Below are 13,744 nucleotides of genomic sequence, written 5' to 3' on the forward strand. Positions count from 1 at the left end.
GGCGGCCCTTAAGGACCCAGCAGATCGTAAGCAAGAAACTACGTTAAAATCCATTTATGCGACCACAGGTACGCTGCTCAGACCTGCCATTGCATCTGCGTGGGTGAGTAGTGCTATTGAAAAGTGGGCAGATAACTTGTCATCTGACATAGATACGTTGGATAGGGATAGCATCCTCTTGAAGCTGGGTTATATCAAGTACGCTGCAGCATACCTAAAGGAAACTGCAAGAGATATTGGCCTTTTGGGATCAAAAGCAAATGCCATGGCGGTCTTGGCTAGACGAGTATTGTGAATTCACCAATGGAATGCTGATGCAGACTCCAAGAAAAATATGGAGTCTCTCCCATATAAAGATGGTGTTTTGTTTGGGGATGGCCTCGATGATTTGGTTTCTTCGGCTACCGCGGGTATGTCATCTTTTTTGCCTTATGTTCCTCAGCAACAAAAGATTACGCACCACTATCAAATGCAGTCCTTTCGGCCCAATAAATACAGAAGAGGGCGAGGCTCTTTCGTCCTTGCTAGTAGAGCGAGTGGAAGAGGTAAAGGATCAACAACCTTGTCGAGTTCGCAGGAACAGAAGTCTTCCCCTGCTTCTGCCAAATCCACCGCATGACGCGGGGGCTCTCTTGCGGAAGTCCGCACCGGTGGGGGCACATCTAAAACTCTTCAGTCAGTTCTGGATTCGTTCGGGCCTAGACCCGGGTGTTTTACAAATAGTGTTCCAAGGTTACGAACTGGAGTTTCAAGACGTTCCCCCTTGCCGATTTTTCGAATCGGCCTTACCATTTTCTCCTCCGGACAGGGAGGTAGTAAGCGAGGCTATACAAAAGTTGTGTCAGAATCAAGTAATTATCCTGGTTCCCTCGTCACGACAGGGAGAAGGCTTTTATTTAAGCCTTTTCGTGGTCCAGAAGCCGGATGGCTCGGTCAGGCCAATCCTAAACCTGAAATCTCTAAATTTCTACCTGAAGAAGTTCAAATTCAGAATGGAATCTCTCAGGGCAGTGATCTCCAGTCTGGAGGAAGGAGATTTCATGGTTTCGGTGGACATAAAGGATGCCTATTCACATGTTCCCATTTATCCTCCACATCAGGCTTACCTGAGATTGGCGATTCAGGATTGTCATTACAAATTTCAGATGTTGCGGTTTGGTCTGTCCACGGCTCTGAGGATTTTCACCAAGGTGATGGCGGAAATGATGGTTCTCCTTCGCAAACAAGGAGTCACTATTATCCCGTACTTGGACGATCTCCTGATAAAGACGAGATCCAGAGACCAGTTGGTGCGAAACATTGCACTCTCCCTGACAGTTCTTCAACAACATGGTTGGCTCCTAAACTTGCTAAAGTTGCAGTTGCTTCCAACATCGCGATTGTCGTTTTTGGGAATGATACTGACACAGAACTTCAGAGTTTTTCTTCCAGTGGAAAAGGCTCGGGAGATCCAGAGTCTGGTCAAACAAGTTCTGAAACCAGCAAGAGTGTCAATCCATCAATGCATTCGGTTGCTGGGGAAGATGGTTGCGGCCTACGAGGCCATTCAGTTTGAAAGGTTCCATGCAAGAGTGCTCCAGTGGGACCTGTTGGACAAATGGTCCGGTCCCACCTACACATGCACCGGAGGATAATCCTGTCTTCCAAGACCAGGGTCTCACTCCTGTGGTGGCTGCACAGCTCTCACCTCCTAGAGGGGCACAGGTTCGGGATCCAGGACTGGATCCTAATAACCATGGATGCAAGCCTCCGAGGCTGGGGGAAGTCACGCTGGGAGAAAACTTCCAAGGAAGATGGTCGTCAGGAAACTTGTCTCCACGTAAACGTTCTGGATTTAAGGGCCATTTACAACTGCCTTCTGCAAGCGGAACATCTTCTTCGAGATTTATCCGTACCGATCCAGTCGGACAATGTAACAGCAGTAGCGTACATAAACCGTCAGGGCGGAACGAAAAGCGGGGCGGCAATGGCAGAAGCCAAGGATTTTCCGCTGGGCAGAAAAGCATACAAGCGCTCTGTCGGCGATCTTCATTCTAGGAGTGGACAACTGGGAAGCAGACTTCCTCAGCAGACACGATCTCCATCCAGAAGAGTGGGGCCTCCACCAAGAAGTCTTCGCAGAGGTGACAAGTCGTTGGGGAGTTCCTCAAGTAGACATGATGGCATCTCATCTCAACAAGAAGTTTCAGAGATATTGTTCCAGGTCGAGAGACCCTCAAGCAATAGCAGTGGTTGTACTGGTGACAACGTGGGTGTTTCAGTCGGTGTATGCCCTCCACTTCCTTTCATTCCAAAAGTTCTAAAGATCATAAGAAGAACAAAGATTCGGGCGATCCTCATTGTCCCAGACTGGCCAAGGAGGGCTTGGTATCCAGATCTTCAGGAATTAGTCATAGGAGATCACTTGCCTCTTCCTCTGCGCGAGGACCTGTTACAACAGGGGCCGTGCGTGTTACAGGACTTACCGCGGATACGTTTGACGGCATGGCGGTTGAGCGCCAAATCCTAGCCCATAAGGGTACTCCCAGTGAAGTCATTCCCACACTTATTCTGGCCAGAAAAGGGGTAATGTCTAAACATTACCACCGTATTTGGAGAAACTATATGTTTCTTGGTGTGAATCCAAGAAGGCTCCTACGGAAGAGTTTCAGCTAGGACGTTTTCTCCATTTTCTACAAGCAGGTGTGGATGCGGGCCTAAAATTGGGCTCAATTAAGGTACAGATTTCAGCATTATCGGTTTTCTTTCAGAAACAATTGGCCTCCCTTCCGGAAGTTCAGACTTTCGTGAAAAGCGTGTTGCACATCCAACCTTCATTTGTGCCTCCTGTGGCACCATGGGATCTTAATGGGTTGTTGCAGTTCCTTCAATCACATTGGTTTGAACCTTTACAGAAGGTGGAGTTGAAGTTCCTCACTTAGAAAGTGGTCATCCTGTTTGCCTTGGCATCTGCAAGGCGGGTGTCTGAGTTAGCGCCTTGTCTCACAAGAGCCCTTATTTGATCTAACATGAAGATAGAGCTGAATTGAGGACATGTCAACAATTTCTACCGAAGGTGGTTTCTTCTATCCACATGAACGAACCTATTGTGGTGCCTGTGGCTACTGACGCCTTCGCGGTGTCAAAATCTCTGGATGTGGTCAGAGCTTTGAAGATTTATGTCGCCAGAACGGCTCAGATTAGGAAAACAGAGGCTCTGTTTGTCCTGTATGCTTCCAACAAGGTTGGGTGTCCTGCTTCCAAGCAGACCATTGCATGCTGGATCTGTAACACGATTCAGCACGCTCATTCCACGGCTGGATTGGCGTTACCGGAATCTGTGAAAGCACATTCTACTAGAAAGGTGGGCTCATCCTGGGCGGCTGCCCGGGGGTCTTGGCATTGCAACTTTGCCGAGCAGCTACTTGGTCGGGGTCAAAAACATTTGCAAAGTTCTACAAGTTTGACACCTTGGCCGATGAAGACCTTAAGTTTGGTTCACTATCCAGCATGCGTATTCTACGGCAGGATTTTCGTGTCCAAAATCTGTTAAGGCCCACTCTACTCGTAAGGTGGGTTCTTCCTGGGTGGCTGCCCGGGGTGTCTCGGCTTTACAACTTTTCTGATCTAGCCGCTCAGAAAAGTTGTAAAGCAGAGACACCCCTTGGTCAGGGTCGAACAAAGTTCTACAAGTTCGATACTTTGACCAAACTTTAGGTCCTCAGAGGCCAATCAGTTCTGAAGGAGTCTCCGTGCTCTCCCTCCCGTTCTAGAGCTTTGGTATAACCCCATGGTTCTATGATGACCCCAGCATCCTCTAGGACGTATGAGAAAATAGGATTTTAATACCTACCGGTAAATCCTTTTCTCTTAGTCCGTAGAGGATTCTGGGCGCCCGTCCCAGTGTGTACTGTATCTGCTACTGTATCTGCAGTTATTAGTTGTGGTTACACACATGTTGTGTTACGTTTTTGTCAGCTTGTTGCTGCAAGTGTTCATGCCGTTGGCTTATGTTCTGTTGAATGCCACGTTGTGCGACATGCTTAAGGTGTGAGCTGGTATGAATCTCACCTTAGTTTAACAATAAATCCTTTCCTCGAAATGTCCGTCTCCCTGGGCACAGTTCCTATAACTGGAGTCTGGAGGAGGGGCATAGAGGGAGGAGCCGGTTCACACCCTTTCAAAGTCTTAAAGTGCCCATGTCTCCTGCGGATCCCGTCTATACCCCATGGTTCTATGATGACCCCAGCATCCTCTACGGACTAAGAGAAAAGGATTTACCGCTAGGTATTAAAATCCTATTTTTATTCTTATGAGATTTCTTGGTATCAGCGGAAGTGGAGGCAACACGTACACCATCTGATAGACCCATGGAGTTGTCAGAGCGTCCACTGCCACTGCCTGTGGGTCTCTCGAACTGGAACAATACCGCTTGAGCTTCTTGTTGAGACGAGAGGCATCGTGTCAATTTTGTAGACATCCCCATCGACGTGTCAAGCACATGAACACCTCCGGGTGAAGCCCCCACTCCCCTGGGTGCAGGTAGTGTCTGCTGAGGAAGTCTGCTTCCCAGTTGTCTACTCCCAGAATGAAGACCGCCGACAACACCACAGCATGTTTTTCCGCCCAGAGGAAAATTTTTGATACCTCTAATATTGCTGCTTTTCTTTTCGTTCCTCTCTGTCAGTTTATGTACGTTACTGCCATCACATTGTCCGACTGAACCTGAATGGCCCGATCTTGATTAAGATATGAGGCCTGCAGATGGGTGTTTAATACAGCCCTGAGATCCAGAATGTTGATTGGAAAGACCAACTTCCTGACTTGACCATCTTCCTTGAAACAGCACCACCTGGATGATCGCTCCACAACCCCTGAGGCTTGCGTCTGTGGTTAGCAGAATCCAATTCTGAATCCCGAACCTTCGGCCCTCGATTAGGTGAGAAGTCTGTAGCCACTACAGAAGGGAGATCCTGACCTTTTCCAACAGGCTGATCCTCTGGTATGTGAAGATGCGATCAGGACCATTTGTCCAACAGATCCAGCTGGAAGGGCCTCACATGAAATCTTCCGTACTGAAGCGCCTCGTAAGAGGCCCCATTTTCCTGAGAAGGCGAATGCATAGATGCACCGAGATCCGGGTTGGCTTCAGTACATCCCGAACCATCGACTGGATTACCAATGCCTTTTCCAATGGAAGAAAAACTTTCTGAGAGCCTCCGAGTTGGCTCTAAATGAGATTTAGAATCCACCCGTGATCCAGGAGTAGTTTGGTTGTGAGACCAATGCTGCTCAACAACCTTTCCCTGGACTGTGCCTTTATCAGAAGATCGTCCAGGTACGGAATTATGTTCACTCCCTACTTGCGAAGGAGAAACATCATCTGCCATCACCTTGGTGAACACCCTTGGTGCTGTGGAGAGACCAAATGGCAGGGCTTGGAACTGGTAGTGACAGTCCTGGTAGTGCAAAGCGTAGATAAGCCTGGTGAGGCGGCCAGATTGAAATGTGAAGGTACGCATCCTTTGATATCCAGAGACACTAGGAATTCCCCCTCCTCTGGACCTGAGATCACCACTCTCAGAGACTCTCTTGAATTTGAACACCCAAAAGTATGGGTTCAACGATTTTAGATTCAATTTCGGTACTACAAACAGGTTGGAATAGTACCCCTTGTTTTGCAGATGAGGTGTAACTGGAACAATTACCTGAGTCTGTACCAGTTTTCGAATGGCATCCTGTAAGGTTATACTTGCCTCTTGTGAAGCTGGTGAGCCTGATTTGAAGAATTTGTGAGGTGGGAGCTCCTGAAACTCCAATCTGTAGCCCTGGGAATCTATGACCCAGGGATCCTGTCATCATGATGTTCAGATGTTACTGAAATTTCTTAGTCGGGCTCCAACCTGCCAGTGTTCCATGCCACAAGGTCCACCGTCATGCAGAAGGCTTTGAGGAAGCAGAACTGGAGCTCTGTTCCTGAGAACCGGCAGTTGCTGGTTTGCGCGGTTTACCTCAAGCGTCTGTCGGCAGTAGAAGATCCTCTGACTTTGCCCTCAAACTTGGCAGTCTGAAAGGACTTTAGGGTATGTCTCCTGGTTGGGGGAGCTGCAGAAGGGAGATATGTGGACTTACCTGCAGTAGCTTTGGATATCCATTTGTCCAGTTCATCTCTAAATAAGGCCTCTCCTGTGAAGGATAGGCCTTGCACGCCTTTCCTGGAGTCCACGTCTGCAGTCCGCTGGTGTAACCATAAGCACCTGTGTGCTGATGCTGCCATAGCAGTGGTGAATCCTGTATATGCAGCACGAGTAACACAATCTCCCCCCTAGATAAGGAATCCAACTTTTCAATAAGGTTACCCGACCATTTAGCAATGGCTTTAATAAACCACGCACATGCTATAGTGGGTCTCTAAGCCACCCCAACAGCTATGTACAAGGATTTGAGTGTAGTCTCAATCTTACGATCAGCTGTCTCTTTCTGGGAAGCTGCACCAGGGACGGGTAACAGTCTTCCGTGACAACCTGGACACAGATGCATCCACTATCGGTGGACTTTCCCATTTTTTTCTATCCTCAGAAAGAAGAGAAAAGATGAGTAACCTTTAAAAGATTTGAAATTTCTTATCAGGAGTAACCCATGGTTCTTCAAACAGGGTATTCAATTCCTTTACAGGAAAAGTGACTGACGACTTCTTTTTTTTTTTTTTTACATTTAAAATAAGATTCCTCGCACTCCTGTCACCTGATCAGGAATTTGTAGCACATCTATGATAGCTTCTATAAGAACCTGTATTCCCTGTGACAGAGCAGCGTCCCCCTTTCTGAATCCACCTTCCCTCCTCCATGTCTGACCGGTCAGACTGCAGGATATGGACCAGAGTTCATATTTGTGGACAAATGGCAAGGGACTGAGACGCTTGTTTGGGGACTGAGTCTCTGTTCATGATCTCATCCACAGACTGTGTTGCGTCTCTTTCTCATTGCGGGACAATTTATTACATATATTAGAAATCATTCCTTTGAGGGAATCTAACCACACTGGTTCAGCCCCTCTAGCCTGAGAAGGTGCACTACACCTTGTACAGAGGGTGTACATAGTAGTGAGCTCCCTAGGAAGAGGACCACTCTGCCGTACATGAAACACACTCTTTGCCCGACCTATTGTATATGTGACAGAAAACACACACACACACACACACACACACACACACACACACACACACTTATTAGCCGGGTCGTAGCCTAAGTACCCAGATTGGGGACTTGGTACACTAATAATCGCTCCCCCCCTGCTATGACCCCTGGTACCGCTGAGGTAAACTGGAGTCTCACCGGAGGAGCTGCGTGTCCCTGTCAGTCCACTGCAGAGGGGATATGGCACTGGTGAGCTGCTGGATCCGCTCATAGTGAAGCCCCGCCCCTTCAATGAAACTCGATCTTCCAGCTTTTTTTTTTTTTTTTTACACTGGCTGAGGTAAATTGTGCTTAAAATGGATATATAAATACAGTTAGAGAAAAATCTCAAACTGTATAAATCTGGCGCTATATATAATATAATTTACCAGCTGGTAATTAGTATAAAAATCGTGATATTGGAGCTGCTGAGCAAAACAGCTGGCTAGGCTGAAATACTGATTGGGAAACAAACAAAGAAAAATGCTCTGCGCTCCAGAAATCACTTAAGATTGATTAATTGATCAATTAAATGCAGTCTAGCAGGGAGAATGATTGACTCAATGAAGCTCGTCTTTTTGAAAAGAAAATATTTTATCAGAAAGTTAATATTTAACAAAGACACATAAGACAAACAATAAATATATGTAACAATTTAAAAAGTAAGAGGTTTCTACCTCTTGCATATATAAACAGAAACACTATCTATATTTGTGAACGTGCTGTTTAAAACAGCGTACAATGTATCTAAAGTGCAGAATTATTATCTTGAGAGAGAAGCTCTCTACAAATGGAGTGTCAATTGATTCGAACACTGGCGTCCCAGTGTGATATCATATGAAATGTCCACAGAAGGCTCCACAATAACTGATATAATATTATTAGAGGCAAACAAGCAATAATAATTACCCCCGTGCTGGTTCCTGGAATTTACTACAGGGTCCTGTATGCATTTGCACGAGGTGGATATAGAGATTTTGGTTGATGCCTCAGTAGTAGTTGAAAAGCAGACTCGCTGATATATCAAAACCTCTGTCAGAGCAGCCGTCAATTGACCATAGGATGGTAATGTATTAAAAACCTCCCAGCAAAGAACGTGATCTATTAAGCTGGCGGTATGGAAAGGCAAAGCCGCTACTGGCCAGTGCTGTAATGGGCGCACGGCGGGGATCCGTTCGTGTCCGGCTGGCCGCGGCAGTATCCAGATGTAAAGGTGCCGTAAATAGCTGGAGTGCTTTTACCTCACAGCAGAGGTACGGTTCCTGGAGATCAATGGGCTGCAGTGTAGACAAAGGACGGAGTGCATAAACCGAGATAATAGGGAGCCAATCTGTGAAGTAACAAATGTCCACTGAACTGAACTTGTAGAAAGGGGCGTCAACGCGTTTCGTCTCCTAGCAACGGAGACTTCCTCAAGACGAATCCCTTCCTACTGAGAGCTGCATCATTTATACCTAGCTGATTGCACAAACTGAAACTGATGTGTCAATTAGTATTCAAATTATAATGAAACATATTTTTAGTCTCACAAATAAATTAAACAAAATTAAGAACAATATTTCTCTATCGTCCTAGTGGATGCTGGGGTTCCTGAAAGGACCATGGGGAATAGCGGCTCCGCAGGAGACAGGGCACAAAAAGTAAAGCTTTAGGATCAGGTGGTGTGCACTGGCTCCTCCCCCTATGACCCTCCTCCAAGCCTCAGTTAGATTTTTGTGCCCGGCCGAGAAGGGTGCAATCTAGGTGGCTCTCCTAAAGAGCTGCTTAGAAAAGTTTAGCTTAGGTTTTTTATTTTACAGTGAGTCCTGCTGGCAACAGGATCACTGCAACGAGGGACTTAGGGGAGAAGAAGTGAACTCACCTGCGTGCAGGATGGATTGGCTTCTTTGGCTACTGGACATTAGCTCCAGAGGGACGATCACAGGTACAGCCTGGATGGTCACCGGAGCCTCGCCGCCGGCCCCCTTGCAGATGCTGAAACAAGAAGAAGGTCCAGAATCGGCGGCATGAAGACTCCTCAGTCTTCTTAAGGTAGCGCACAGCACTGCAGCTGTGCGCCATTTCCTCTCAGCACACTTCACACGGCAGTCACTGAGGGTGCAGGGCGCTGGGAGGGGGGCGCCCTGGGAGGCAATGAAAACCTATTTTTGGCTAAAAATACCTCACATATAGCCTCCGGGGGCTATATGGAGATATTTAACCCCTGCCAGAATCCGTTAAGAGCGGGAGACGAGGCCGCCGAAAAAGGGGCGGGGCCTATCTCCTCAGCACACAGCGCCATTTTCCCTCACAGAAAGGCTGGAGGGAAGGCTCCCAGGCTCTCCCCTGCACTGCACTACAGAAACAGGGTTAAAACAGAGAGGGGGGGCACTAATTTGGCGTTAAAAATATATAAAAAAGATGCTATAAGGGAAAACACTTATATAAGGTTGTCCCTATATAATTATAGCGTTTTTGGTGTGTGCTGGCAAACTCTCCCTCTGTCTCTCCAAAGGGCTAGTAGGTCCTGTCCTCTATCAGAGCATTCCCTGTGTGTGTGCTGTGTGTCGGTACGTGTGTGTCGACATGTATGAGGACGATGTTGGTGAGGAGGCGGAGCAATTGCCTGTAATGGTGATGTCACTCTCTAGGGAGTCGACACCGGAATGGATGGCTTATTTAGGGAATTACGTGATAATGTCAACACGCGGCAAGGTCGGTTGACGACATGAGACGGCCGACAAACAATTAGTACCGGTCCAGACGTCTCAAAAACACCGTCAGGGGTTTTAAAACGCCCGTTTACTTTAGTCGGTCGACACAGACAGGGACACTGAATCCAGTGTCGACGGTGAATAAACAAACGTATTCCTTATTAGGGCCACACGTTAAGGGCAATGAAGGAGGTGTTACATATTTCTGATACTACAAGTACCACAAAAGAGGGTATTATGTGGGATGTGAAAAAACTACCGTAGTTTTTCCTGAATCAGATAAATTAAATGAAGTGTGTGATGATGCGTGGGTTCCCCCCGATAGAAAATATGGGCGGTATACCCTTTCCCGCCAGAAGTTAGGGCGCGTTGGGAAACACCCCTTAGGGTGGATAAGGCGCTCACACGCTTATCAGAACAAGTGGCGGTACCGTCTATAGATAGGGCCGTCCTCAAGGAGCCAGCTGACAGGAGGCTGGAAAATATCATAAAAAGTATATACACACATACTGGTGTTATACTGCGACCAGCGATCGCCTCAGCCTGGATGTGCAGAGCTGGGGTGGCTTGGTCGGATTCCCTGACTAAAAATATTGATACCCTTGACAGGGACAGTATTTTATTGACTATAGAGCATTTAAAGGATGCATTTCTATATATGCGAGATGCACAGAGGGATATTTGCACTCTGGCATCAAGAGTAAGTGCGATGTCCATATCTGCCAGAAGATGTTTATGGACACGACAGTGGTCAGGTGATGCAGATTCCAAACGGCACAAAGGTGTATTGCCGTATAAAGGAAGAGGAGTTATTTGGGGTCGGTCCATCGGACCTGGTGGCCACGGCAACTGCTGGAAAATCCACCGTTTTTACCCTAAGTCACATCTCTGCAGAAAAAGACACCGTCTTTTCAGCTTCAGTCCTTTCGTCCCTATAAGAGTCATATCTGCCCAGGGATAGAGGAAAGGGAAGAAGACTGCAGCAGGCAGCCCGTTCCCAGGAACAGAAGCGTTCCACCGCTTCTGACAAGCTCTCAGCATGACGCTGAGACCGTACAGGACCCCTGAATCCTACAAGTAGTATCCCAGGGGTACAGATTGGAATGTCGAGACGTTTCCCCTGCGCAGGCTCCTGAAGTCTGCTTTACCAAGGTCTCCCTCCGACAAGGAGGCAGTATGGGAAACAATTCACGAGCTGTATTCCCAGCAGGTGATAATTAAATTACCCCTCCTACAACAAGAAAAGGGGTATTATTCCACACTATATTGTGGTACTGAAGCCAGAAGGCTAGGTGAGACCTATTCTAAATCTAAAAAAATTTGAACACTTACAAAGGTTCAAATCAAGATGGAGTCACTCAGAGCAGTGATAACGAACCGGGAAGAAGGGGACTATATGGTGTCCCGAGACATCAGGGATGCTTACCTCCATGTCCCAAATTTGCCCTTATCACTAAGGGTACCTCAGGTTCGTGGTACAGAACTGTCACTATCAGTTTCAGACGCTGCCGTTTGGATTGTCCACGGCACCCCGGGTCTTTACCAAGGTAATGGCCGAAATGATGGTTCTTTTTCGAAGAAAAGGCGTCTTAATTATCCCTTACTTGGACGATCTCCTGATAAGGGCAAAGTCCAGGGAACAGTTGGAGGTCGGAGTAGCACTATCTCGGATACTGTTACAACAGCAGGGGTGGATTCTAAATATTCCAAAATCGCAGCTGATCCCGACAACAAGTCTCCTGTGCTTAGGGATGATTCTGGACACAGTCCAGAAAAAGGTGTTTCTCCCGGAAGAGAAAGCCAGGGAGTTATCCGAGCTAGTCAGGAACCTCCTAAAATCAGTGCATCATTGCACAAGGGCCATGGTAAAAAAATGGTGACTTCCTTCGAAGCAATTCCAGTCGGCAGATTTCATGCAAGAACTTTTCAGTGGGATCTGCTGGACAAATGGTCCGGATCGCATCTTCAGATGCATCAGCGGATAACCCTATATCCAAGGACAAGGGTGTCTCTCCTGTGGTGGTTACAGAGTGCTCATTTTCTAGAGGGCCGCAGATTCGGCATTCAGTTTTGGATGTTGGTGACCACGGAGGCCAGCCCGAGAGGCTGGGGAGCAGTCGCACAAGGAAAAAATTTCCAGGGAGTGTGATCAAGTCTGGAGACTTTTCTCCACATAAATATAGCTAAGGGTAAATTTATAATGCTCTAAGCTTAGCAAGACCTCTGCTTCAAGGTCAGCCGGTATTGATCCAGTGGGATAAAACATCACGGCAGTCGCCCACGTAAATAGACAGGGCGGCACAAGAAGCAGGAGGGCAGTGGCAAAAACTGCAAGGACTTTTCGCTGGGCGGAAAATCATGTGATAGCACGGTCAGCAGTGTTTCATTCCGGGAATGGAAACTGGGAAGCAGACTTCCTCAGTAGGCACGACCTCCACCCGGCAGAGTGGGAACTTCATGGGGAAGTTTTCCACATGATTGTAAGCCGTTGGGAATTACCAAAGGTGGACATGATGGCGTCCCATCTGAACAAAAAACGGGACAGGTATTGCGCCAGGTTAAGAGACCCTCAGGCAATAGCTGTGGACGTTCTGGTAACACCGTGGGTGTACCAGTCGGTGTATGTGTTCCATCCTCTGTTTTTCATACCTAAGGTACTGAGAATTATAAGACGTAGAGGAGTAAGAACTATACTCATGGCTCCGGATTGGCCAAGAAGGACTTGGTACCCGGAACTTCAAGAGATGCTCACAGAGGACTTATGGCCTCTGCCGCTAAGAAGGGACTTGTTTCAGCAAGTACCATGTCTGTTCCAAGACTTACCGCAGCTGCGTTTGACGGCATGGCGGTGGAACGCCGGATCCTAAGGGAAAAGGCATTCAGGAAGAGGTCATTCCTACCCTGGTCAAAGCCAGAAAGGAGGTGACCGCACAACATTATCACCACATGTGGCGAAAATATGTTGCGTGGTGTGAGGCCAGGAAGGCCCCACGAAGAAATTTCAACTCTGTCGATTCCTGCATTTCCTGCAAACAGGAGTGTCTATGGGCCTCAAATTGGGGTCCATTAAGGTTCAAATTTCGGCCCTGTCGATTTTTCTTCCAGAAAGAATTGGCTTCAGTTCCTGAAGTCCAGAAGTTTGTCAAGGGAGTATTGCATATACAACCCCCTTTTGTGCCTCCAGTGGCACTGTGGGATCTCAACGTAGTTCTGGGATTCCTCAAAACACATTGGTTTAAAACCAGTCAAATCTGTGGATTTGAAGCATCTCACATGAAAAGTGAACATGCTCTTGGACCTGGCCTGGACCAGGCGAGTGTCAAATTGGTGGTTTTTTTCTCAAAAAAGCCCATATCTGTTTGTCCATTCGGACAGGGCAGAGCTGCGGACTCGTCCCCAGTTCTCTCCCTAAGGTGGTGTCAGTGTTTCACCTGAACCAGCTTATTGTGGTGTCTTGCGCCTACTAGGGACTTGGAGGACTCCAAGTTGCTAGATGTGGTCAGGGCCCTGAAAATATAGGTTCCAGGACGGCTGGAGTCAGGAAAACTGACTTGCTGTTATCCTGTATGCACCCAACAAACTGGGTGCTCTTGCTTCTAAGCAGACTTTTGCTAGTTGGATGTGTAATACAATTCAGCTTGCACATTCTGTGGCAGGCCTGCCACAGCCAAAATATGTAAATGCCCATTCCACACGGAAGGTGGGCTCATCTTGGGCGGCTGCCCGAGGGGTCTCGGCTTTACAACTTTGCCGAGCGACTATTTAGTCAGGGGCAAACACGTTTGTAAAATCCTACAAATTTGATAACCTGGCTAAGGAGGACCTGGAGTTCTCTCATTCGGTGCTGCAGAGTCATCCGCACTCTCCCGCCCGTTTGGGAGCTTTGGTATAATCCCC

The 13,744-nt window shown here is 47.5% G+C and overlaps 1 protein-coding gene across 2 annotated transcripts in view; it reads left to right on the forward strand.

Annotated features, from left to right (window-relative positions):
- The window catches only part of WIPI2 (WD repeat domain, phosphoinositide interacting 2), a 797,269-nt gene that overhangs the window by 173,386 nt on the left and 610,139 nt on the right, over positions 1–13,744 (forward strand). The gene's annotated exons all lie outside the window — the stretch shown is intronic.

The sequence above is a fragment of the Pseudophryne corroboree genome, chromosome 7 (assembly GCF_028390025.1).
Source record: "Pseudophryne corroboree isolate aPseCor3 chromosome 7, aPseCor3.hap2, whole genome shotgun sequence".
In the NCBI taxonomy this organism is placed as follows: Eukaryota; Metazoa; Chordata; class Amphibia; order Anura; family Myobatrachidae; genus Pseudophryne; species Pseudophryne corroboree.